Here is a 23,146-nt window from a genome sequence, read left to right as displayed (position 1 = left end):
AGTTAAAGTTACCGAAAAATAAGTTTCGCAGTCCTCCGTTAAAATGATGATGCCTGACCTCCGTGACAGTGATGCTCGACGTCTGAACTTTTTGACCTCTGACACGCCCCTCAGGATATGTCATTACTTCGTACACCTTCGGCTCAGTTCGGCAACTTGATTGACACTAGGCTAGCTTCCTGACTCCTCCTCCTAGCGGTGCTAAGCGTAAACGTGCCATCGACATTTCCTTGTACTCTGATTGGTCAAATGTCGAAAATGATAAGGAAAAAGTCAAGAATGGCGCTCTCTGATTGGCTGCAAATGTTATAGCGCGTCGACGTGATTGGCTGTGGCGTTCAACATTGTTCAACATTATCCCCATTTTGACAGACTATCCTTCGGCAGCTGGCGTTCAGGTCGCAGTCTCCCCTGGAGGCGTGGGTTCGAATCCCACTTCTTACAAACCTAACCTTTGGCTGCGGGCTCAAGCTAGGTTCTTTAACCCTCTGGCAAGTTTATCCAGAAATGCAGTAATGTTGACAAAGCACTGCAATTCAGTTCATGCTAGAATTAACCAAACATTAAAGTAACACTGACCTGCAGTACATGACCTTTATAGTAACACTTTAGTGCAATGTATGGGATTCTATGGCACTTGGAATTTCAAGTCATGACATTTCAGAAAAAATTGACATGTTGATTGAATCGGATTCAACTGAATTTCACGAAATGACATGTTGTGATGTTTACCGGAAGAAGATGCAGTAGAATTTCATGGCAAGGATTCTTGGAAATTTCTTGGAATGAAATGTCATGGGTTTGGGGGCATGGGGTGGAGTGTCATGACACAAGATTCAAGGAATGTCATGTAAAACATTACATTAGCATTAACAAGACATGCCATTAGAATGAAAGAATGATATAAGCCTTAACAAAACATTGTAACAACACTGACACATATGACATGAATATGAGAGTAATACTATTACTGCATTTGTTCAACATTAGTCTTAAAAAAACACTGGATTTCAATTACAGTGCATATCAAGAAATGGACAAAGGCATAAAAGGGAATACAGAAAGCAGCTCCTTTATTTACACGGTCCCGTGTATCAAAAAGCACCATTCTGCCCCGTGTGAGGCTCGAACTCACGACCTTCAGATTATGAGACTGACGCGCTGCCTAACTGCGCCAACGTGGCATGTGCTGTGACTCAGGTGAGCGTTGACCCCTAGATTCTAAATCACCTGCCATTCCGTGTAGGTGGAAAAATGCTGCTCACCACTAGCCATCATGTCAGGATTGCCGAGCGGTCTAAGGCGCTGCGTTCAGGTCGCAGTCTCCCCTGGAGGCGTGGGTTCGAATCCCACTTCTGACAAACCTAACCTTTGGCTGCGGGCTCAAGCTAGAGTCTTTAACCCTCTGGCAAGTTTTTCCAGAAATGCAATAATGTTGACAAAGCACTGCAATTCAGTTCATGCTAGAATTAACCAAACATTAAAGTAACACTGACCTGCAGTACATGACCTTTATGGTAACACTTTAGTACAATGTATGGGATTCTATGGCACTTGGAATTTCAAGTCATGACATTTCAGAAAAAATGGACATGTTGATTGAATCGGATTCAACTGAATTTCACGAAATGACATGTTGTGATGTTTACCGGAAGAAGATGCAGTAGAATTTCATGGCAAGGATTCTTGGAAATTTCTTGGAATGAAATGTCATGGGTTTGGGGGCATGGGGTGGAGTGTCATGACACAAGATTCAAGGAATGTCATGTAAAACATTACATTAGCATTAACAAGACATGCCATCAGAATGAAAGAATGATATAAGCCTTAACAAAACATTGTAACAACATTGACACATATGACATGAATATGAGAGTAATACTATTACTGCATTTGTTCAACATTAGTCTTAAAAAAACACTGGATTTCAATTACAGTGCATATGAAGAAATGGACAAAGACATAAAAGGGAATACAGAAAGCAGCTCCTTTATTTACACGGTCCCGTGTATCAAAAAGAACCATTCTGCCCCTTGTGAGGCTCGAACTCACGACCTACAGATTATGAGACTGACGCGCTGCCTAACTGCGCCAACGAGGCATGTGCTCTGACTCGGGTGAGCGGTGAAGCCCTAGATTCTAGATCATCTGCCATTCCGTGTAGGTGCAAAAATGCTGCTGTCCACTGGCCGTCATGTCAGGATGGCCGAGCGGTCTAAGGCGCTGCGTTCAGGTCGCAGTCTCCCCTGGAGGCGTGGGTTCGAATCCCACTTCTGAAAAACCTAACCTTTGGCTGCGGGCTCAAGCTAGAGTCTTTAACCCTCTGGCAAGTTTATCCAGAAATGCAGTAATGTTGACAAAGCACTGCAATTCAGTTCATGCTATAATTAACCAAACATTAAAGTAACACTGACCTGCAGTACATGACCTTTATAGTAACACTTTAGTGCAATGTATGGGATTCTATGGCACTTGGAATTTCAAGTCATGACATTTCAGAAAAAATGGACATGTTGATTGAATCGGATTCAACTGAATTTCAAGAAATGACATGTGTTTGTTTACCAGAAGAAGATGCAGTAGAATTTCATGGCAAGGATTCTTGGAAATTTCTTGGAATGAAATGTCATGGGTTTGGGGGCATGGGGTGGAGTGTCATGACACAAGATTCAAGGAATGCAGTAGATGCAGTAGAATTTCATGGCAAGGATTCTTGGAAATTTCTTGGAATGAAATGTCATGGGTTTGGGGGCATGGGGTGGAGTGTCATGACACAAGATTCAAGGAATGTCATGTAAAACATTACATTAGCATTAACAAGACATGCCATTAGAATGAAATAATGATATAAGCCTTAACAAAACATTGTAACAACACTGACACATATGACATGAATATGAGAGTAATACTATTACTGCATTTGTTCAACATTAGTCTTAAAAAAACACTGGATTTCAATTACAGTGCATATGAAGAAATGGACAAAGACATAAAAGGGAATACAGAAAGCAGCTCCTTTATTTACACGGTCCCGTGTATCAAAAAGAACTATTCTGCCCCTTGTGAGGCTCCAACTCACGACCTTCAGATTATGAGACTGACGCGCTGCCTAACTGCGCCAACGAGGCATGTGCTCTGACTCGGGTGAGCGGTGAAGCCCTAGATTCTAGATCATCTGCCATTCCGTGTAGGTGCAAAAATGCTGCTGTCCACTGGCTGTCATGTCAGGATGGCCGAGCGGTCTAAGGCGCTGCGTTCAGGTCGCAGTCTCCCCTGGAGGCGTGGGTTCGAATCCCACTTCTGACAAACCTAACCTTTGGCTGCGGGCTCAAGCTAGGTTCTTTAACCCTCTGGCAAGTTTATCCAGAAATGCAGTAATGTTGACAAAGCACTGCAATTCAGTTCATGCTAAAATTAACCAAAAATTAAAGTAACACTGACCTGCAGTACATGACCTTTATAGTAACACTTTAGTGCAATGTATGGGATTCTATGGCACTTGGAATTTCAAGTCATGACATTTCAGAAAAAATTGACATGTTGATTGAATCGGATTCAACTGAATTTCACGAAATGACATGTTGTGATGTTTACCGGAAGAAGATGCAGTAGAATTTCATGGCAAGGATTCTTGGAAATTTCTTGGAATGAAATGTCATGGGTTTGGGGGCATGGGGTGGAGTGTCATGACACAAGATTCAAGGAATGTCATGTAAAACATTACATTAGCATTAACAAGACATGCCATTAGAATGAAAGAATGATATAAGCCTTAACAAAACATTGTAACAACATTGACACATGTGACATGAATATGAGAGTAATACTATTACTGCATTTGTTCAACATTAGTCTTAAAAAAACACTGGATTTCAATTACAGTGCATATGAAGAAATGGACAAAGACATAAAAGGGAATACAGAAAGCAGCTCCTTTATTTACACGGTCCCGTGTATCAAAAAGAACTATTCTGCCCCTTGTGAGGCTCGAACTCACGACCTTCAGATTATGAGACTGACGCGCTGCCTAACTGCGCCAACGAGGCATGTGCTCTGACTCGGGTGAGCGGTGAAGCCCTAGATTCTAGATCATCTGCCATTCCGTGTAGCTCCAAAAATGCTGCTGTCCACTGGCTGTCATGTCAGGATGGCCGAGCGGTCTAAGGCGCTGCGTTCAGGTCGCAGTCTCCCCTGGAGGCGTGGGTTCGAATCCCACTTCTGACAAACCTAACCTTTGGCTGCGGGCTCAAGCTAGGTTCTTTAACCCTCTGGCAAGTTTATCCAGAAATGCAGTAATGTTGACAAAGCACTGCAATTCAGTTCATGCTAAAATTAACCAAAAATTAAAGTAACACTGACCTGCAGTACATGACCTTTATAGTAACACTTTAGTGCAATGTATGGGATTCTATGGCACTTGGAATTTCAAGTCATGACATTTCAGAAAAAATTGACATGTTGATTGAATCGGATTCAACTGAATTTCACGAAATGACATGTTGTGATGTTTACCGGAAGAAGATGCAGTAGAATTTCATGGCAAGGATTCTTGGAAATTTCTTGGAATGAAATGTCATGGGTTTGGGGGCATGGGGTGGAGTGTCATGACACAAGATTCAAGGAATGTCATGTAAAACATTACATTAGCATTAACAAGACATGCCATCAGAATGAAAGAATGATATAAGCCTTAACAAAACATTGTAACAACATTGACACATATGACATGAATATGAGAGTAATACTATTACTGCATTTGTTCAACATTAGTCTTAAAAAAACACTGGATTTCAATTACAGTGCATATGAAGAAATGGACAAAGACATAAAAGGGAATACAGAAAGCAGCTCCTTTATTTACACGGTTCCGTGTATCAAAAAGAACCATTCTGCCCCTTGTGAGGCTCGAACTCACGACCTTCAGATTATGAGACTGACGCGCTGCCTAACTGCGCCAACGAGGCATGTGCTCTGACTCTGGTGAGCGGTGAAGCCCTAGATTCTATTTCATCTGCCATTCCGTGTAGGTGCAAAAATGCTGCTCACCACTGGCCGTCATGTCAGGATGGCCGAGCGGTCTAAGGCGCTGCGTTCAGGTCGCAGTCTCCCCTGGAGGCGTGGGTTCGAAATCCACTTCTGAAAAACCTAACCTTTGGCTGCGGGCTCAAGCTAGAGTCTTTAACCCTCTGGCCAGTTTATCCAGAAATGCAGTAATGTTGACAAAGCACTGCAATTCAGTTCATGCTATAATTAACCAAACATTAAAGTAACACTGACCTGCAGTACATGACCTTTATAGTAACACTTTAGTGCAATGTATGGGATTCTATGGCACTTGGAATTTCAAGTCATGACATTTCAGAAAAAATGGACATGTTGATTGAATCGGATTCAACTGAATTTCACGAAATGACATGTGTTTGTTTACCAGAAGAAGATGCAGTAGAATTTCATGGCAAGGATTCTTGGAAATTTCTTGGAATGAAATGTCATGGGTTTGGGGGCATGGGGTGGAGTGTCATGACACAAGATTCAAGGAATGCAGTAGATGCAGTAGAATGTCATGGCAAGGATTCTTGGAAATTTCTTGGAATGAAATGTCATGGGTTTGGGGGCATGGGGTGGAGTGTCATGACACAAGATTCAAGGAATGTCATGTAAAACATTACATTAGCATTAACAAGACATGCCATTAGAATGAAAGAATGATATAAGCCTTAACAAAACATTGTAACAACACTGACACATATGACATGAATATGAGAGTAATACTATTACTGCATTTGTTCAACATTAGTCTTAAAAAAACACTGGATTTCAATTACAGTGCATATGAAGAAATGGACAAAGGCATAAAAGGGAATACAGAAAGCAGCTCCTTTATTTACACGGTTCCGTGTATCAAAAAGCACCATTCTGCCCCGTGTGAGGCTCGAACTCACGACCTTCAGATTATGAGACTGACGCGCTGCCTAACTGTGCCAACGAGGCATGTGCTCCGACTCGGGTGAGCGGTGAAGCCCTAGATTCTAGATCATCTGCCATTCCGTGTAGGTGGAAGTGGCCAGCTGACCACTGGCCGTCATGTCAGGATGGCCGAGCGGTCTAAGGCGCTGCGTTCAAGCTGGGGAACAATAGTCCAACAAAGGTGGGGAAGAAGGGAAGAAAAGGGGAAGGAAGAAAAAGAGAGGGGGAAGAAGAGAAAGAAAAAACGAAGAAAAGAAAGGCTGAAATTTGATGTTCAAAGATATGCCTTCATTAGCATAGATCTTATGATACATTTTCCGGTTTCTTCGTGTGTGAAAATCACGCATTTATATCACACTGTTTTCTATTGCAGGTGTGCACCAAGACCGGGGTTCGAATCCAGCTAAAGACAACTTTTTGTAATATTTATTATTTGAATAAATAATCATTATTTTTGATTGCATACTGTTCCCGTTTTAATAAAATATACATATTTAATTTGTTTGTTGTGTTTTTTGATATTCTATCATGAAAAATAATGTTATTTGCATTATTATGCAATGAACAAAGATGCAAATCATTAATTAGTAACTTATATGCTGTAAAATGTTTCACAAGAATAACAAAATGTACAAATTATATTTTTTATATACAAATGTTATATTGTTGCAGTGTACTGATAAAATATTGTTATAATAAAGTAAAAGTAAATAAGCTAAATTTTTTAATGCATACTGTTCCAGTGTTTATAAAATATACATATGTAATTTGTTTGTTGTTTTTTGATATTCTTTCATTAAAAAAAAAATGTTATTTGCATTATTATGCAACGAACAAAGATGCAACCCATTAAATAGTAACTAATATGAAGAATGTCTGTCACAAGAATAACAAAATGGACAAATTATCTTTTTAAATACAAATGTTATATTGGTGCAGTGTACTGATGAAATATTGTGTTATATGAAAGTAAAAGTAAATAAGCAAATTCTTTTTGAATGCATACTGTTCCAGTGTTAATAAAATATACATATGTAATTTGTTTGTTGTGTTTCTTTGATATTCTTTCATAAAAATATATAATTGCCAATGGAACAGTGTTATTATTTAGTAGTTGTTGTATTATTATTGATCTGATTAAGTATTTTTTTAGGTTACATTCAAACAAGACACTTGCAAATCTGTTATTTGTAATGAACAAAGATGCAACCCATTAAATAGTAACTAATATGCTGAAAATGTCAATCACAAGAATAACAAAATGTATAAATTATATTTTTTATATACAAATGTTATATTGTTGCAGTGTTCTGATGAACTAGTGTTATATGAAAGTCAAAGTCAAAAAGAAATCACTTGCCAATTTGTTTTTATTTTCCAATCATGCCAACAGAACAGTAATGAATATTAAAATGTTAAATACTGGTAACATGTTTTAAAAATAAATAAATAAAATGAAGAGTTAAATAGGTTTTCAAAAACAAGAAATAAAAAGTTAAAATGTTAAATAACGTTAAAAAAAAACAATTAAATAATATTCAACATGTATTAACTATTTAAACAACTGTTTACACTATATACATGATGCTATATACATGAAAATATATACATTATTTGGAAATGGTTCTCCGCATTTCCTCCAACCACACCTCTTTTGAAACAGTCTCAGTCTGTGGGCAGTACACCCTGCCCCTGTACTGGCTATGTCCTGTAGCACTTGTTTTAAATTGCCCACATTTTTTGCAAGTGTTGGCCTCTACGGTTCTCCTGTAGGGTCTCTTGGGCATGGCGTCTGGATTGGCAGCTGGTGAAGCGGGTAAGCGGGTGCCCTGTACAGCTGTTGGCTGTAACAGTGGCTGTACCATTTGCATCCCCTGGGCCATTGGGATGCCCTGGATCATTTGCACTCCCTGGAACATTGGCACACCCTGGAACATTGGCACAACCTGGAACATGGGCACACCCTGGAAACCTGGTGCTGATGGTATAAGTATATTTGGTACCATCTGCAGTGATGCTCCAGATGCAGATGGTGTCAGCAACGTCTGACTCTGCGCTGGTGCCTTGGGTCTGAGAGGGGGTCGCCCAACAGAAGTCTGCCTCTGCTTTGCCTGACCAGCTGTACTCTCTGGTAGCTTGTACTGGTGCTGCTCCCCTGGTTGTTCTGGCTCAGTCCGTAGACGTTTGGCTACCTGGAGAGGCTCATGAGCTTCAGGGAGGGGCTGAGGCAACTGAATGCCCTGAAGCAGCACAGACAGCTCCTGCTTTTGCTGTCTTTTGTTATACCACTGAATCAGGGTGTTCTGGTTAACCTCCACCAGCTGCATGGATGTTCCTCCCATCACCAAGCTGTTGCCCAGTACAAGCTGCCTTATCCTGCCATAGTCTTGCAGGATCAGAGACCATCTTGACAGGGCTCCCTTGCCTTTTCTTTTGGGGCTTGGGTGGACAGTGCAAAGTCTGATGAAGATGGTCTCCACCAGACGGCAACAGTCAGGCCACTGAGCAGGTGCGCTGCTTGCACCCAGCACACATCTGGTGGTGCTCTCTACACCAGGGTGAGTGGGCTTCTTCGGGACCTTGAAGCGTCCACTCAGCAGTCTCTTTCGGCATCGACTGTCATACACCACCCGTTCCTTGTCCCGGTCATCCAGGTTCTGCCAAAGAGCAATTATGGTGTTGGCTTCCTGGTTGGTCAGGCTGAGGGCTGTGTGGTCCCGGAGATCCACCAGATATTCTGCCAGCTGGTCCACATGTTGATAACCCGGGATATTTTGGTAGTCAACAGCCTATTAAAAAACACAAACATGCAATACAATTATTACATCACATCTGTCTAATGCATAATTCCATATAGTACAAAGCAGAGAGCGCCATTCTTGACATTTTACAAAGCACCAAATAAATAAAGATGACTTGACTTGATGTGTATTTGCAGCTTACAAATGAATTTAGGCTGTACTTTTAAATGTAAAATATGTGGAAAGTCTGGATTTAAAGCACTGGATGTTAATTCATCATAATTATTCTAGTTAATTTGAAAGACATACAAAAGAGTATTATTTACCGTCTCTTCTTCATCAACATCCTGACCAGCATCCTCTGGCTCTGAGGGGAGAGTTGAAACAGATGTTTCAGAGGGAACAGGTGTGACAGCAGTCCCTGAGGGTCCAGGTGATGAAGGAGACTGTGTGAGGACAAGTCTGGGGTCAGGGATCAGTGAAGGGGATGTGGAGCCCAGTACAGGTGTGGCACTGCTGGTGACCAGGGTGGAAGAACCCAGTGTCAGTGTGGAAGAGGGTGGTGACAGAACAGCCTCCGGATCTGCTATTGTGTGATCCTCGCTGATGTCACAGAAGCCCTCATCTTCATCTCGCTCCTCCACACTGAGGTCCTCAATGAGCTCTGCTGTCTGCTCAGAGTCAGGATTCATGTCCTGCAGTGCCTGACCAGTCTGCTGGAACAGATACTGCACTCCAATGAGCTCACCTGAAATAAAAACAATAAACAAACGGAAATTAAATAGAATGTTGTGTATCATATTTGATACATTAGGCTTTTGTAGTAGCTCATATAGTGTGAGAATATAGAGCTCATCGTCAAGGAGAAAAAAAACAAAACAGTTTTATTTAGAGGCCCAACACGTTTAATTATGTGGGCAAAACATGAAATGAAATGCAATACAATGATGATTGAGAGAAAAGTCTGATGATCATTTTGATATTTACATGAAACATGATTTTCTAATCAAGTGAACCCAAGCTGCTTCAGTCTAGTAACTAGTCATTAAATATTAGTAACAATATACAAGTTATTCTTACAATTACTTTATAAAATCAGTAAAGGTTTCACAATGAAAAGAAACGTGAAGCACGAGCTGAAGGTGGACACTTTTACAATTATACTAAAAGACTATAATCAATCAGACGACAGAGGCCAGGTTTCCTAAAAATTTTTGATCATATTGATCATTTAGAGTCCTTTAGAAACTTGCATATCAATTATGATACAATCGACTCTATAGGGTTAAATCTGACATATAGACGGAGGTTACACAGAAATTGCAAGTTGATAAAATAAAAAATATATAAAATAATTCTCACCGGTGTAACATGCAGGGGGACAAAACGTGGGGACCACTTTCCTGCCAAACAGCTTTTCATAATTGCCGTTTACACAGTGAACAAGTTCTCCTGTGTAGCTGCGCAAAGCTGATGGCTCCGATGACAGGGAAGCAGCCTCCCGGTCCTGGTTCCACCGGTGTAGACCCTCCAGCAGATAAATCTGAAAGTTCAGACTGTTTGCACTGGTCCCTGTAAATAGACACAACAGTGTTTAGGAGGTGTTAAAGGAACACACAAAAACACTTAATGCTCTTTCTTTACACATGCACAGTGTGTGTGACAAAGACAATACCTGGGATGAAACGGTTCTGGTGTAAATGAAAGGACTCGAGAGAAGTGGAGCCTCTGGCACATCTGTAGGTCTTCAGAAGCACGCCTCCCTTGTTTAGGCTCCCTGTCTCTGTATAGAGCACAACACCAGGGGGGTCTTGAATGCATTTCACATGCTTCTTCTGGACATTCCAGATGTGCTCCATCCTTTCTCGGTCCAGGAGAGGAACACCCAGGGAGTCTTTGCCCTTGCTGCTCAGGAGCTCTGTAAGCAGCCGCTCAAGGAGAAGGATGGTAGTCTCCTCTCCACAGGTCCTCCTCCGGCAATGGAGTGCCAGCTCATTCCTGGTAAGATGCTTGTTGACATCTTCATCTGTCAGCGCAGGCCAACCCTGGGATATCAACAGCTCTCTCTTTGCTTTGCGAAGCATAGAAACATCAGCCGCATCCCACTCAAAAATGCACGCTGACAGCCGTGACATGAAGATGGGATACAGCTGATGGGCATCAGTTGTACACCCCATGGCAATCCTGCGCATAAAATGCCAGATGTCCAACCGAATCATGAGATCAGGCCACCCTCTGAATCTGGTTTTCAGCTTGGTCTCACCAACATCAGTGCAGCAGCCACAGTCCACGTACAAAACAGCAGGTGGATCCACACTAGCCTGCTGGTACCTTTTCACCAGACCATCGACCATCATGTCCAGTCCTGCTCCTTCCTGTGCTGTCAGCACACTCATGAGCACCTGACCAAACTCATTGCCAACAGAGGTAAGCCAGAGTCCCGTTCCCCTTGCCGTCCCAGCCAGCTTCTTAGTGATCTGCAGTAGATGACAGGAAGCATGCAATGCAATGAAACATCACACCATCTAGAATATGATACTCATGCTCTGATAATGATATAACAGTAAACACCATAAATTAACAAAAATCCCCTGCTAACCTTTTTAGTAGAATCCATCTTCAAGACTGAACCATACGTAGATGTTATCCTTGCATGGATTTCATCCAGCCTTGTCAGGATGTCTTGGCTGTACACGGTGAGCAGCCACTTGCAGCTTGGGACCACTGTAGGCTCTGGGGGTTCCTGGAATTGTATTTGCAACACCCCGGGTCGTTTGAGGAAGTCCACACATTGGGTGGTGTACCGGGCCATACGCTGGAGCCACTCCACACTGTGGTTCTCACGCAGCTGTTTGATGACCCGCGTGGGACTGTTGCCTAGGCCATGCTCACGCAGGAGCCGAATGACTCTCATATCACAGGCATACCTTAGGAAAAGCAAAATCCACACATTCATATATTTTACGTAATTGATTTGTAAAGTATTTGCAAACATATGTGATGATGGGCTATCAACTGGATGTGGAATTAAAGTGTACTTACTTCCGCGTGAGGATGACCCGAAATTCAGAGCGATGGCCCAGATCCAGCTGTTGCAGGACAGTCTGACTCCAGGACACATGCGAGGCTTTACACTTGGTACAGATGAGGGTTTCTGTGACCATGTTGTACATCCTATCGATGTCCAGAACCTGCCGTGCCCTTTTGTGCAGACCGCCTCCAGTCAGCTGATGCTGCCCGCAGGCAGAATTGGGACAGAGAGCCTTGATCTTCCACAGCTTGTACGGCATCCACAGCAACAGAGCATGACAAAAAAATCTGTCTGGAGCTGGAGCCTGGTTGTAAATAAGTGCTGGCTGTGGTGGGTAATACCAGAGCTGTAGGTTGTCTCGAAGCTCTGGTTTTCCCTTGGGCCCCATTTTAAAAAGCCTGCTGGCAATCCACCTGTGATCCTCTGGTGGCAAAGTGTCCGACCACAAACGATGCAGTCGAACTGCAGATGCATCTTGCAGTAATGCCCCCGAAGGAGTAGTCTGTGAAGGAAAAAGACAAAACATTTAGTCTAGCAGGTCATTTATTTAATTACCGCTTTATCTATCCAAGACTACCCTCATATAAAATAGAAAATATTGGATGTCAAATACGTACTTAAGGTTATAGAATAAAATGTATACATTTGTTCCAATAGTTTTCAGAATTGTGTCAGCTGCTAGCACTAATTTGTGTGACTCTACTGAGTTGTGACAGTTAATATGCAAATTCAATTATTTTGGACCAATAAAATTTGAAATTACTTACCGAGACAACATGCAATGAAATATAATATATGTTGCATATATAACAAGAGAAAGAAACAGTCATAACTGTCCAATAATTTTAACTAATCCTAGATGGAATTATACAATACTGTTTAAAGGTCTATGTTCAGTAAGATTCTTTTTGTTTTTGAAATATGATTAAAATACAGTCAAAAACAGTAATAGTGGGAAATAATATTGCAATTTAGGATCGCCGCTTATTTGAATCTGTTTTCAAAAGTATTTACAGTTTTTTTCAATCGCTAACAAGCGCTTACCCATACTTCAGATACTTTTTCCTAAACTCTTAACACAGACTCACACCAACAAAACACAATTGGCCAAATGGATAATTTTCTTCTCAATAACACATTTTGTTACAGATTTTTATGATTGTTTACACACTAAAATAAAAATTTCCACGCAATTTGCAAAATTCTACTCCAATGAGCAAAACCCCTCCACAGATTTGCACAACATTACACACAATGTCTGTTTTACCCTTTTAGCAAAACATTACACACAGTGATTTGTAAAACTCTACACACATTTTCACACCTTAGACACAGATAAGGATTGTGAGGTTACTTCCTTGTCATTACAAAGCCCCGGATTGCCATTGACCACACTAATGAATGAATTGGATATGCACATCCATCAGGAGTGGAAGCACACATGTGCTAATTTGAAAACGCATCACTCAGGAGTGCTATAAAAGACAGCAGGTGAGTTCACCTGTCTTCAACAAAAATGGAAGGAGCTAGAAGAAGAAGAAGAAGAAGAGTGAGAATAAGAGGGGGGGGCTCAAAGAGGAGATGAAGGAGGTAGAGGAAGAGGAGAAGGAGGTAGAGGAAGAGGAGAAGGAGGTAGATGAAGAGGAGAAGGAGGTAGAGGAAGAGGAGAAGGAGGTAGATGAAGAGGAGAAGGAGGTAGAGGAAGAGGAGAAGGAGGTAGAGGAAGAGGTGAAGGAGGTAGATGAAGAGGAGAAGGAGGTAGAGGAAGAGGAGAAGGAGGTAGAGGAAGAGGAGAAGAAGGTAGAGGAAGAGGTGAAGGAGGTAGATGAAGAGGAGAAGGAGGTAGAGGTTTTCAAAATTGCGTGTAAACAATTGAAAAAAACTGTAAATATATACTAACTCTTCATTTCAAAATAGAACACATCTTTCTCTGCACACACTAACTTTACCAAAACACTGGAAATCTGACTCAGAATGAAATTATTCTGTCAAAGAATAACACTTGTTTTCACTTCACAAGGTACATGCAGTCAATCAAAGTACTAGGGTTTCAAAATACTGGCTATTGTATTATAAAAACTTCATAGACTTTTGTGTTTCAGTTTTACAGGTATTTGCATACAAAACATGCAATCCACCATTTTTACACTAAATTTATTGGTTGGGAACTGTATGTCCACATGTACAGTATTCCAGTAAAAAGCAAATCAGTTTTTTTTCCCTTTACTGTTTACCAGCCTCTCTTAGCGAAAGACCGTGGTTGATTACATGGTCAATGAGAGTGGCACGAATTTCATCACTGACTACTGTTCTTGCAGCCTTTGGAAGTGCTTAGGCCTGCTCTTCTCCCTGGCCCTGCTCCTCTCACTGCACCTCTCATCTCTCACTGCACCTCTCACTGCACATCTCACTGCACCTCTCACTGCACATCTCACTGCACATCTCACTGCACCTCTCGCACATCTCACTGCATCTCTCACTGCACATCTCACTGCACATCTCACTGCACCTCTATCTGCACATCTCACTGCACCTCTCACTGCACCTCTCACTGCACATCTCACTGCACATCTCACTGCACATCTCACTGCACATCTCACTGCACATCTCACTGCATCTCTCACTGCACATCTCACTGCACCTCTATCTGCACATCTCACTGCACCTCTCACTGCACCTCTCACTGCACCTCTCACTGCACATCTCACTGCACATCTCACTGCACCTCTCACATCTCACTGCACCTCTCACTGCACATCTCACTGCACCTCTCACTGCACATCTCACTGCACATCTCACTGCACATCTCACTGCATCTCTCACTGCATCTGTCACTGCACATCTCACTGCACATCTCACTGCATCTCTCACTGCACCTCTCACTGGGCCTGCTCTTCTCCCTGGGCCCCTTGCTCTTACTCTTCCTCGTCCAGACATTACAGTGTTTGTCTTTTTCTGTTTCCAAAAACATCACTCCTCAAAGTCCTCCTTTTAATGTATAAGTGTCAATGTAACAGAAAAAAATAACCCCTGCCACTGAGTCTAAGCCAGACTGGAATCAGCTATGGTTGGCCCAATTTACCCAACATAAATCAGGTGTGTGTCAATTATTCAATTGTTTGTTTATTATCAGCTGAGATATATTGTTTTTGAACTGATATCATTGAAGAAGCCGAGGTTTTTATACTGTATCTAAGGTTTGGAATATTGTTTTTGCTATTGTGGGGTGGTGTGTGTTAACATTTGTAAATACTACAAAAACAATCCATAATTTTGTTGGGAGGTATAGCTTGTCTGTTAAGAAAATGTAAGCATTGTGGAAATGTGTTCACTGACTGCATATTGTGTGAAAACTGTATATTATTGCTCTTAATTCATTATGATAAGATTTCCTGCATACAAAATATATTTCTAAAAAGTGCACAGATGTGGAATGTGTCTTAGAATGCAATGTGGATTATGCCAGTACTTACAGAGACAGTGGTGCTTGGTGTAGGGGCACTGGACACTGCTGCGCTGGGTTGGTCAACAGCCTGAGATGTTTCCTGGAATACAAAATATGTTTCTAAAAAGTGCACAGATGTGGAATGTATCTTAGAATGCAAGTTTCTAAAAAGTGCACAGATGTGGAATTTGTCTTAGAATGCAATGTGGATTATGCCAGTACTTACAGAGACAGTGGTGCTTGGTGTAGGGGCACTGGACACTGCTGCGCTGGGTTGGTCAACAGCCTGAGATGGTCTCCTAGCCACACTCAGATTTGGCTTTGCAGCAGCAATGTGGGACCCACCAAATCTTGGTTTGGTAAACTAAAAAAGGGCAAAACAATTTCAATGAAAAGACAAATTGAATTGTAACAGCACATTGGCCAAAGATATAATAAAATGTAAAATGAGAAAATATCTATTGATCCTATCATTCATTATATAACTAAAGGACCTGCTTTCTTTCTTTAACTTATTTTTTTGTCTGTGTATTACCACACTCTACTACTTATACAGATTGAAATAAGCACAGTTAGAATAGAAAAATGTGTGGGAAGGTATTGCTAGAATGTGAGTATATAGTAATTTAACAAGTACCTTTTAAAAATGACTTAAAATCAAAAATAGTTTGCACATAGTTTGTAAGAGAAAGTGTTTATTAACAGTAATGAAGGTTACCCTTGAAATGGCAACAAAGCAGATTCATGATGACTTAATTAATAATACGTGTATAATTAATTGTGCATAAGTGGAATGTTACCTGAGAAATACAGAATGAAAGACGTAGCTTCAGTAGCCAGTTGGAAAAATCAAGAGAGATGCCATGAAGGACGCGAGTGTCCTTTAACCCATAATGGCAAAGCCCAATTAGAGAGGAAGAGGAGAATGCAAGAGCAGAGCCCAGAGAAGAAAGAGAGATCACATAGGTTACATTGTTCTTTCACCATTTTACTTGATCTAAACCAACCTGAGACAGTGAAACTGACCAATAAGCAGACTACAGCCGCCCCTGTACAAGGTGTCACAGCTGGCAGGTAGGTGTAAAAACATACCAGCCATTTCCACTGAACTTAAACCTTTATACTAAACGTATATTAAAACTGCAATTATATATATATAAAAAAAATGTTATTACCTTTGACAAACTTATATATAAGTTTTAATTTTAGAAGTAGGCTGGGGTGGGAGCTGACGCTGACTCTGAGCCATGACCTCCTGTGCTGGTCCAGTAGCGGCAGACTGTTGTTCAACAACCCTTGGTGCTTGTCCAATAGAGGCTGTGGCCTGCTTAAGACAACCACAAAAATACATAGGCTACAATAATTGTTGAACGAGAAGAATTTGTTCAGTAAATTATACATATATAAAAAAAATACAAGTTACATCTTTACATTGTTACCTTTTGAGTGTGAAAACCACATATGCACTTTGGGACCGCTCCGAGCAAGGTTGTCTGGCCGCGAGACTGCATCGGACATCTTTCAATCTGTAAACATTATCACACATATAACATAGAATACATGCATTTCTAACTTATCAGTATGAATGCCACATTAATTTATTGTAGTCTGTCATTTATTTTTATTCATGTTCTTTGAAGGGGAGATACAAACTGTAAAATTAGAGATAAAGAGTGAGTAAAGTTTGTATCCTCCTTTAAAAGAACAAGAGAGGAACATTTCACACCTTCAAAAAAACATCCATTCACTCAACATCCCCACCCCCACTGCCTCAAATCTCTGAATCTCCCAGTGCAAAAAAAAAGTTTTTTTTTTTTTACATAAATAAACATAAATCTCAAATACCTGCAACATTATCTACATACATAATGATGACATTGAATTAAATGATTATGATTACAATTATTACATCATGCAAAGGTGACAAAAGCACACTCACCCTTTGGTACACGTCATGCCACTTTTTCTGTCGAGGAGCTGGCCTGTTACCCTCATTTGATGGCCAAACTCCTGTGCTGGCAAACTTTTTTAGCCTTGCAATCCAGTCAGTATCTGACATGGCTTTATGGGATTTTTTGCCAGACATTTTTTTGTTGGGGGGCTAACGGTTAGGTTATATCGTTTTGAACAAAACTACTATAATACAAATTATTTCTTTAAAAAAAGCACACACGATATTTACAATTATAATATATACAATTATATACAAATATAAAATTACATTGTCCGAAAATACAGTTAAAGTTACCGAAAAATAAGTTTCGCAGTCCTCCGTTAAAATGATGATGCCTGACCTCCGTGACAGTGATGCTCGACGTCTGAACTTTTTGACCTCTGACACGCCCCTCAGGATATGTCATTACTTCGTACACCTTCGGCTCAGTTCGGCAACTTGATTGACACTCGGCTAGCTTCCTGACTCCTCCTCCTAGCGGTGCTAAGCGTAAACGTGCCATCGACATTTCCTTGTACTCTGATTGGTCAAATGTCGAAAATGATAAGGAAAAAGTCAAGAATGGCGCTCTCTGATTGGCTGCAAATGTTATAATGTCGAGAATGGCGCTCTCTAATTGGCTGCAAATGTTATAGCGCGTCGACGTGATTGGCTGTGGCGTTCAACATTATCCCCATTTTGACGGACTATCCTTCGGCAGCTGGCGTTCAGGTCGCAGTCTCCATTGGAGGCGTGGGTTTGAATCCCACTTCTGACAAACCTAACCTTTGGCTGCGGGCTCAAGCTAGAGTCTTTAACCCTCTGGCAAGTTTATCCAGAAATGCAGTAATGTTGACAAAGCACTGCAATTCAGTTCATGCTAGAATTAACCAAACATTAAAGTAACACTGACCTGCAGTACATGACCTTTAAAGTAACACTTTAGTGCAATGTATGGGATTCTATGGCACTTGAAATTTCAAGTCCTGACATTTCAGAAAAATTGTAAAGCAAACGTGTTATCCACTACACTACGGAAACCTATTGATGAGACGCATGTGCTTTTTAGAAGATGGCTGCTTCCCATAATCTGCCCTGCAAGCAGTGTGACAGCCTGTAAATTCCACAAACAACAGAACAGAGGTCATTCAGCATGGCAGTCTGCCTACAGCTCCTTGGTACGATGGCCTTCACCTGTCTCAAAAGTAAAGGTGTTGTAGCGAATTGCAGCATTTATATTTAAAATGCATCCACTTGTTTCCGGACAGTTTTGAACTGAGGACCTTTCGCGTGTAAAGCGAACGTGATAACCACTACAATACGGAAACTTGATTTGGACGTCAGTCCCTACGCTTCTAGGGTACGCTTGTTCAAAAGCGACTGAAACTATAGACTGCCCAGTGTTTTTAACATGGCAAAAAGCTGCTAATTTTGTTGGCAGACCAAACATGTTTTATTACTGTACAGGAAACCTCAAAGGCCATTTGTTTTATTTTTGTCCTTTTCTAAAGAGATTAAACCACAAACATCCCTGCAAGTGTACAGACCTGCTCAACAGAAAATCACATACGATATTTTTGCAAAAACCACCCATAGTTTCCACCCAGTTTCGAACTGGGGACCTTCTGCGTGTAAGGGGAATGTGATAACCATTACACTATGGAAACACATCTTCAGGATTCAGACATAAATCATTAGGTGCACGCTTTTTAAAAAGCGTATAAAGGAAATGAGCGATACACCCACCTAGCGTGGCAAACAGTTTAAATCTTCTGTCAGAAGACAACTGCTGTTTCTGCTCAGTTTCGAACCAAGGACCTTACGCACGTTAGGCGAACGTGATGAACACTACACTACAGAAACCTATTGATGAGGTCATTCGGCATGGCAGTCTGCCTACAGCTCCTTGGTACGATGGCCTTCACCTGTCTCAAAAGTAAGGGTTTTGTAGCGAATTGCAGCATTTATGTCTAAAGTGCCTCCACTTGGGAGATCCAGTCCTTTACTGCTGCCAAAAGACCGGTACAAAAGTTTTGCTCCAGCAAACAAGTTACAGGAGGAGCTGGCCAGGGTCCCCAGACAACTGTTTTAATGACAGCTTGAGCAAAATGCAACGTGTTGGCCAGGAATCGAACCCGGGTCAAATGCTTAGAAGGCAGATATTCTCACCACTATACCACCAACGCAAGACCATTGGGTGTAGGCTTAAAAAAATTGCATGAACTTATTGACCTGACCTACCAGGCACCATATTAAAAAAGAGGTCTCTAATATAATAATGTAACATGTTTTATACAGACACTTCATATTTAAATGGTATTAGATTATTTTTTGGATTCACTGGCTTCTGTGAAGCGTTGAGTTAAAATGATGCATGACGCCGTTCCTGGAAATCGCGCTGTTCGGGGACAACTACCTGTCTCTGCAACTCCTCTTTAGTATAGTGGAAAGTATCTCCGCCTGTCACGCTATAGTCTGGGGTTCGATTCCCTGATGGAGAGATCCAGTTCTTTACTGCTGCCAAAAGACATTAACAAAAGTTTTGCTCCATCAAACAAGTTACAGGAGAAGTTGGCAAGGGGCCCGGACGACTGTTCTAAAGACAGCTTGAGAAAAATGCAATTCGTTGGGCGGGAATCGAACCCATACAGCAAGAATGGACAGACCCAGGAATTGAACCCATACAGGAAGAATTCTCATAATCAAGGTATTTAATTTAAAAATGTGAGACTTTTTATACAGACACTTCATATTTAAATGGTATTAGATTCTTTTTTTTGGATTCACTGGCTTCCTGGAAATGGGAAGGCTGTTTGTAGCGAGCTGTAGTCGCGCTGATCGGGGGTGGCAACCTGTCTCTGCAACTCCTTGTTAGTATATGGGAAAGTATCTCCGCCTGTCAAGCGTAAGACCGGGGTTCGATTCCCCGACGGGGAGATCCAGTCCTTTACTGCTGCCAAAAGACCAGTACAAAAGTTTTGCTGCAGCAAACGAGTTACAGGAGGAGCTGGCCAGGGTCCCCAGACAACTGTTTTAACGACAGCTTGAGCAAAATGCAATGCGTTGGCAGGTAATCGAACCCAGGTCAACTGCTTGGAAGGCAGCTATGCTCACCACTATACCACCAACGCAAGACTGTTGGATGTAGACTGGAAGCCCTGTTGTGCGGTCAGCAAGGAAATTTTGCAATACATTAGCAGCTGGCAGGTGCAGATGAACTGAAACTCTCTTTGTTTGGACCTGGCACTTAAAAAAAATTGCATGAACTTATTGACTTGACCTACCAGGCTCCATATTAAAAAACAAGGTCTCTAATTTAATAATGTAACACGTTTTATACAGACACTTCATATTTGACACATGACGCCGTTCCTGGAAGTCGCGCTGATCAGGTACATCTACCGGTCTCTACAACTCCTCGTTAGTATAGTCGAGGTATAGTATAGTAGTATAGTATAGTATTTTTAGAAGATGGCTCCTTCCCATAATCTGCCCTGCAAGCAGTGTGACAGTCTGTAAATTCCACAAACAACAGAACAGAGGTCATTCGGCATGGCAGTCTACCTACAGCTCTTTGGTACGATGGCCTTCATCTGTCTCAAAAGTAAGGGTTTTGTAGCGAATTGCAGCATTTATATTTAAAATGCCTCCACTTGTTTCCGCCGGGTTTTGAACTGAGAACTTTTCGCGTATAAAGCGAACATGATAACCACTACACTACGGAAACTTGATTTGTATGTCAGTCCCACCTCTTCTAGGGCACGCTTGTTCAAAAGCAAATTAAACTATAGACTGCCCAGTGTTTTCAACATGGCAAAAGCTGCTAATTTTGTTGGCAGACCAAACATTTTTTTATTACTGTACAGGAAACCTCAATGGTCATTTGTTTTATTTTTGTCCTTTTCTAAAGAGATTGAACCACAAACATCCCTGCAAGTGTACTGACCTGCTCAACAGAAAATCGCATATGAAATTTTTACAAAAACCACCCACAGTTTCCGCCCAGTTTCGAACCTTCGCGTGTGAGGCGAACAGTCTGCCTACAGCTCCTTGGTACGATGGCCTTCAACTGTCTCAAAAGTAAGGGTTTGTAGCGAATTGCAGCATTTATATTTAAAATGCCTCCACTTGTTTCCGGCCAGTTTTGAACTGAGGACCTTTCGCGGCGGGAGTCGAAAATGGTTAAGCTTAACTTCCCTTAACTTTTCCCATTCATTCTCTATGGTAGTGCTTAACACTACGGATGCAATATACCTTTGGCCACACGTAGACTTCCTGGCGCTGTTCCGCTTTTCCGTGGCGGGTAGTTTAAAAAGCATAGTGTCATCTGTCAGTCATTCGCATTGGAGGAGGGGAGACCCGTTTTACGAACGGAGAGATATTTGTTTACCGACTTGTCAGCAAACTTGTTTTGTTTTGTTGCTGTCTAAACTACCTGCAGACAGATTTTCCCTCAGGTGACCGCATATACATTATTATTCAAATATTTTATAATTTAAATTGCATGTATATTGTCATGTAATCGTATTGTTATCGTGTTGAATGGATTGTGACGATAAGAAACAGTAAACTCCTCGTTGTGAATACAGCTGTTATTTTATAAGAGTATCTTTGTTTGTAAAGGTGAATGTTTCATCCTAATCTCTCACTATGCTTAAAATATATGTTAACAGTGCAGTAAGATGTAATGTGCAGTAGTATGGAGGACCAAACTTGCAATTAAAAATGAATGAATAAATAAATGAATAAATAGATAGATAAATAAATGTGATAATAGGAAAATAAATAAAGGAATAAACGACTTGATAAAATAAATATGATTCATTTTAATCAAATGTATTTTTGTATATTTTTCCCCTAATTTATAATTTTTTGCTTTTATATTTTAATGTATTTGTATAATTTTTAATTGTATTTATTTATTATTTTATTTATTTGTTTGTTCCATTTATTCTTATATTTATTTATGCATTCATTTATTTGTATATTTATTTATTCCAATATGTATTTATTTCCAGATTTATTTATTTTAATCTTTATTTATTTTTATTTTTATTTCTTTATTTATATCTATTCTTACATTTTTTTGATGTGCATGATAATTAGGTTGGTTGGTCTTGCTTACCAAATATAAATATTAATTAACAAATAAATAAAAGCAGAAAATAAATTAAGGGAAATAATACAAAAATTAGTTTGATAAAGAATAAATCATATTTATTTTATCAAGTCGTTTATTCCTTTATTTATTTTCCTATTATCAAATTTATCTTTTTATTTGTTTACATGTTTATTTATTAATTTAATTTCTGCGGGTTTGGTCCTCCTATAATGTAATTAATATCAGACACACACATATATTACATTTAAATTACAAACAAATATATATATGTGTACAATTTAATGGTATAATTTAACATTTTTAATTAGTTAACTTGTTAACTTTTTATATATACATATATAAATTTTTAAAGCAATTTAAATAATGAATATTAAATAATGCAAATTTAATAAACAGTACGTGCTCTAAGGCTGCATTTATTCAGTTAAGAAACAGTAATATTATAGAATATTATAGCATTGTAAAATAACTCTTTTATATATATCACTGATGCTTTAGTATTAACTGTCTTATTTCATTTTGTTACTGTAAGTATTTAAATGCTTATGCTGAGACGCTAATGAATACATTCTGATTTCAGAACAGCATCATGAAGAAAACAGTGTTCTTCCCAGGGAAAGTCAAAGTGTCTTTCAGGAAAGGCCCATCAGGCCATTTACGCCGGGACCCATCAGAAGAGGCAAAAAGAATTAAAGACAACCCTTCACTGCAGGACAAGTCAACACCTCAAAGAGAAAATCTGGTCAAGTTGAACGCCCGTTCTGTTGTGTTACATAGAGGAGGGGATGTCTCTGACAAGCAAGAGGTGTTGGGAGAATGCATTCTTCAGTTCGGCAAGTACAAGGGCAAGTCTTTCAAGTGGTTATTAGAGAATGATGGCAGCTATGCTTTGTACCTGTCCGATAAG

General features: G+C 40.4%; 8 non-coding genes across 8 annotated transcripts; 4 read left to right on the top strand and 4 right to left on the bottom strand.

Moving 5' to 3' along the window:
• Positions 1 to 1,110: 1,110 nt before the first annotated feature.
• Positions 1,111 to 1,184, bottom strand: trnam-cau (transfer RNA methionine (anticodon CAU)). Its single transcript has one exon. It is a non-coding gene; the product is annotated as a tRNA-Met (tRNA).
• A 94-nt stretch (positions 1,185 to 1,278) lies between these two features.
• trnal-cag (transfer RNA leucine (anticodon CAG)) lies at positions 1,279 to 1,361 on the top strand. The gene has a single exon. It is a non-coding gene; the product is annotated as a tRNA-Leu (tRNA).
• Positions 1,362 to 2,196: 835 nt separating this feature from the next.
• trnal-cag (transfer RNA leucine (anticodon CAG)) lies at positions 2,197 to 2,279 on the top strand. Its single transcript has one exon. It is a non-coding gene; the product is annotated as a tRNA-Leu (tRNA).
• A 944-nt stretch (positions 2,280 to 3,223) lies between these two features.
• On the top strand, positions 3,224 to 3,306 carry trnal-cag (transfer RNA leucine (anticodon CAG)). The gene has a single exon. It is a non-coding gene; the product is annotated as a tRNA-Leu (tRNA).
• A 666-nt stretch (positions 3,307 to 3,972) lies between these two features.
• Positions 3,973 to 4,046, bottom strand: trnam-cau (transfer RNA methionine (anticodon CAU)). The gene has a single exon. It is a non-coding gene; the product is annotated as a tRNA-Met (tRNA).
• Positions 4,047 to 4,141: 95 nt separating this feature from the next.
• trnal-cag (transfer RNA leucine (anticodon CAG)) lies at positions 4,142 to 4,224 on the top strand. Its single transcript has one exon. It is a non-coding gene; the product is annotated as a tRNA-Leu (tRNA).
• A 666-nt stretch (positions 4,225 to 4,890) lies between these two features.
• On the bottom strand, positions 4,891 to 4,964 carry trnam-cau (transfer RNA methionine (anticodon CAU)). The gene has a single exon. It is a non-coding gene; the product is annotated as a tRNA-Met (tRNA).
• Positions 4,965 to 5,917: 953 nt separating this feature from the next.
• trnam-cau (transfer RNA methionine (anticodon CAU)) lies at positions 5,918 to 5,991 on the bottom strand. The gene has a single exon. It is a non-coding gene; the product is annotated as a tRNA-Met (tRNA).
• Positions 5,992 to 23,146: the final 17,155 nt, after the last annotated feature.

The sequence above is a fragment of the Siphateles boraxobius genome, unplaced genomic scaffold (genome assembly GCF_051911475.1).
Source record: "Siphateles boraxobius isolate OS27281-9 unplaced genomic scaffold, OSU_SipBor_1 6, whole genome shotgun sequence".
Classification (NCBI taxonomy): Eukaryota; Metazoa; Chordata; class Actinopteri; order Cypriniformes; family Leuciscidae; genus Siphateles; species Siphateles boraxobius.
Note: the sequence above shows the minus strand (reverse complement) of the source record. Positions and strands in the feature narration are given on the sequence as shown.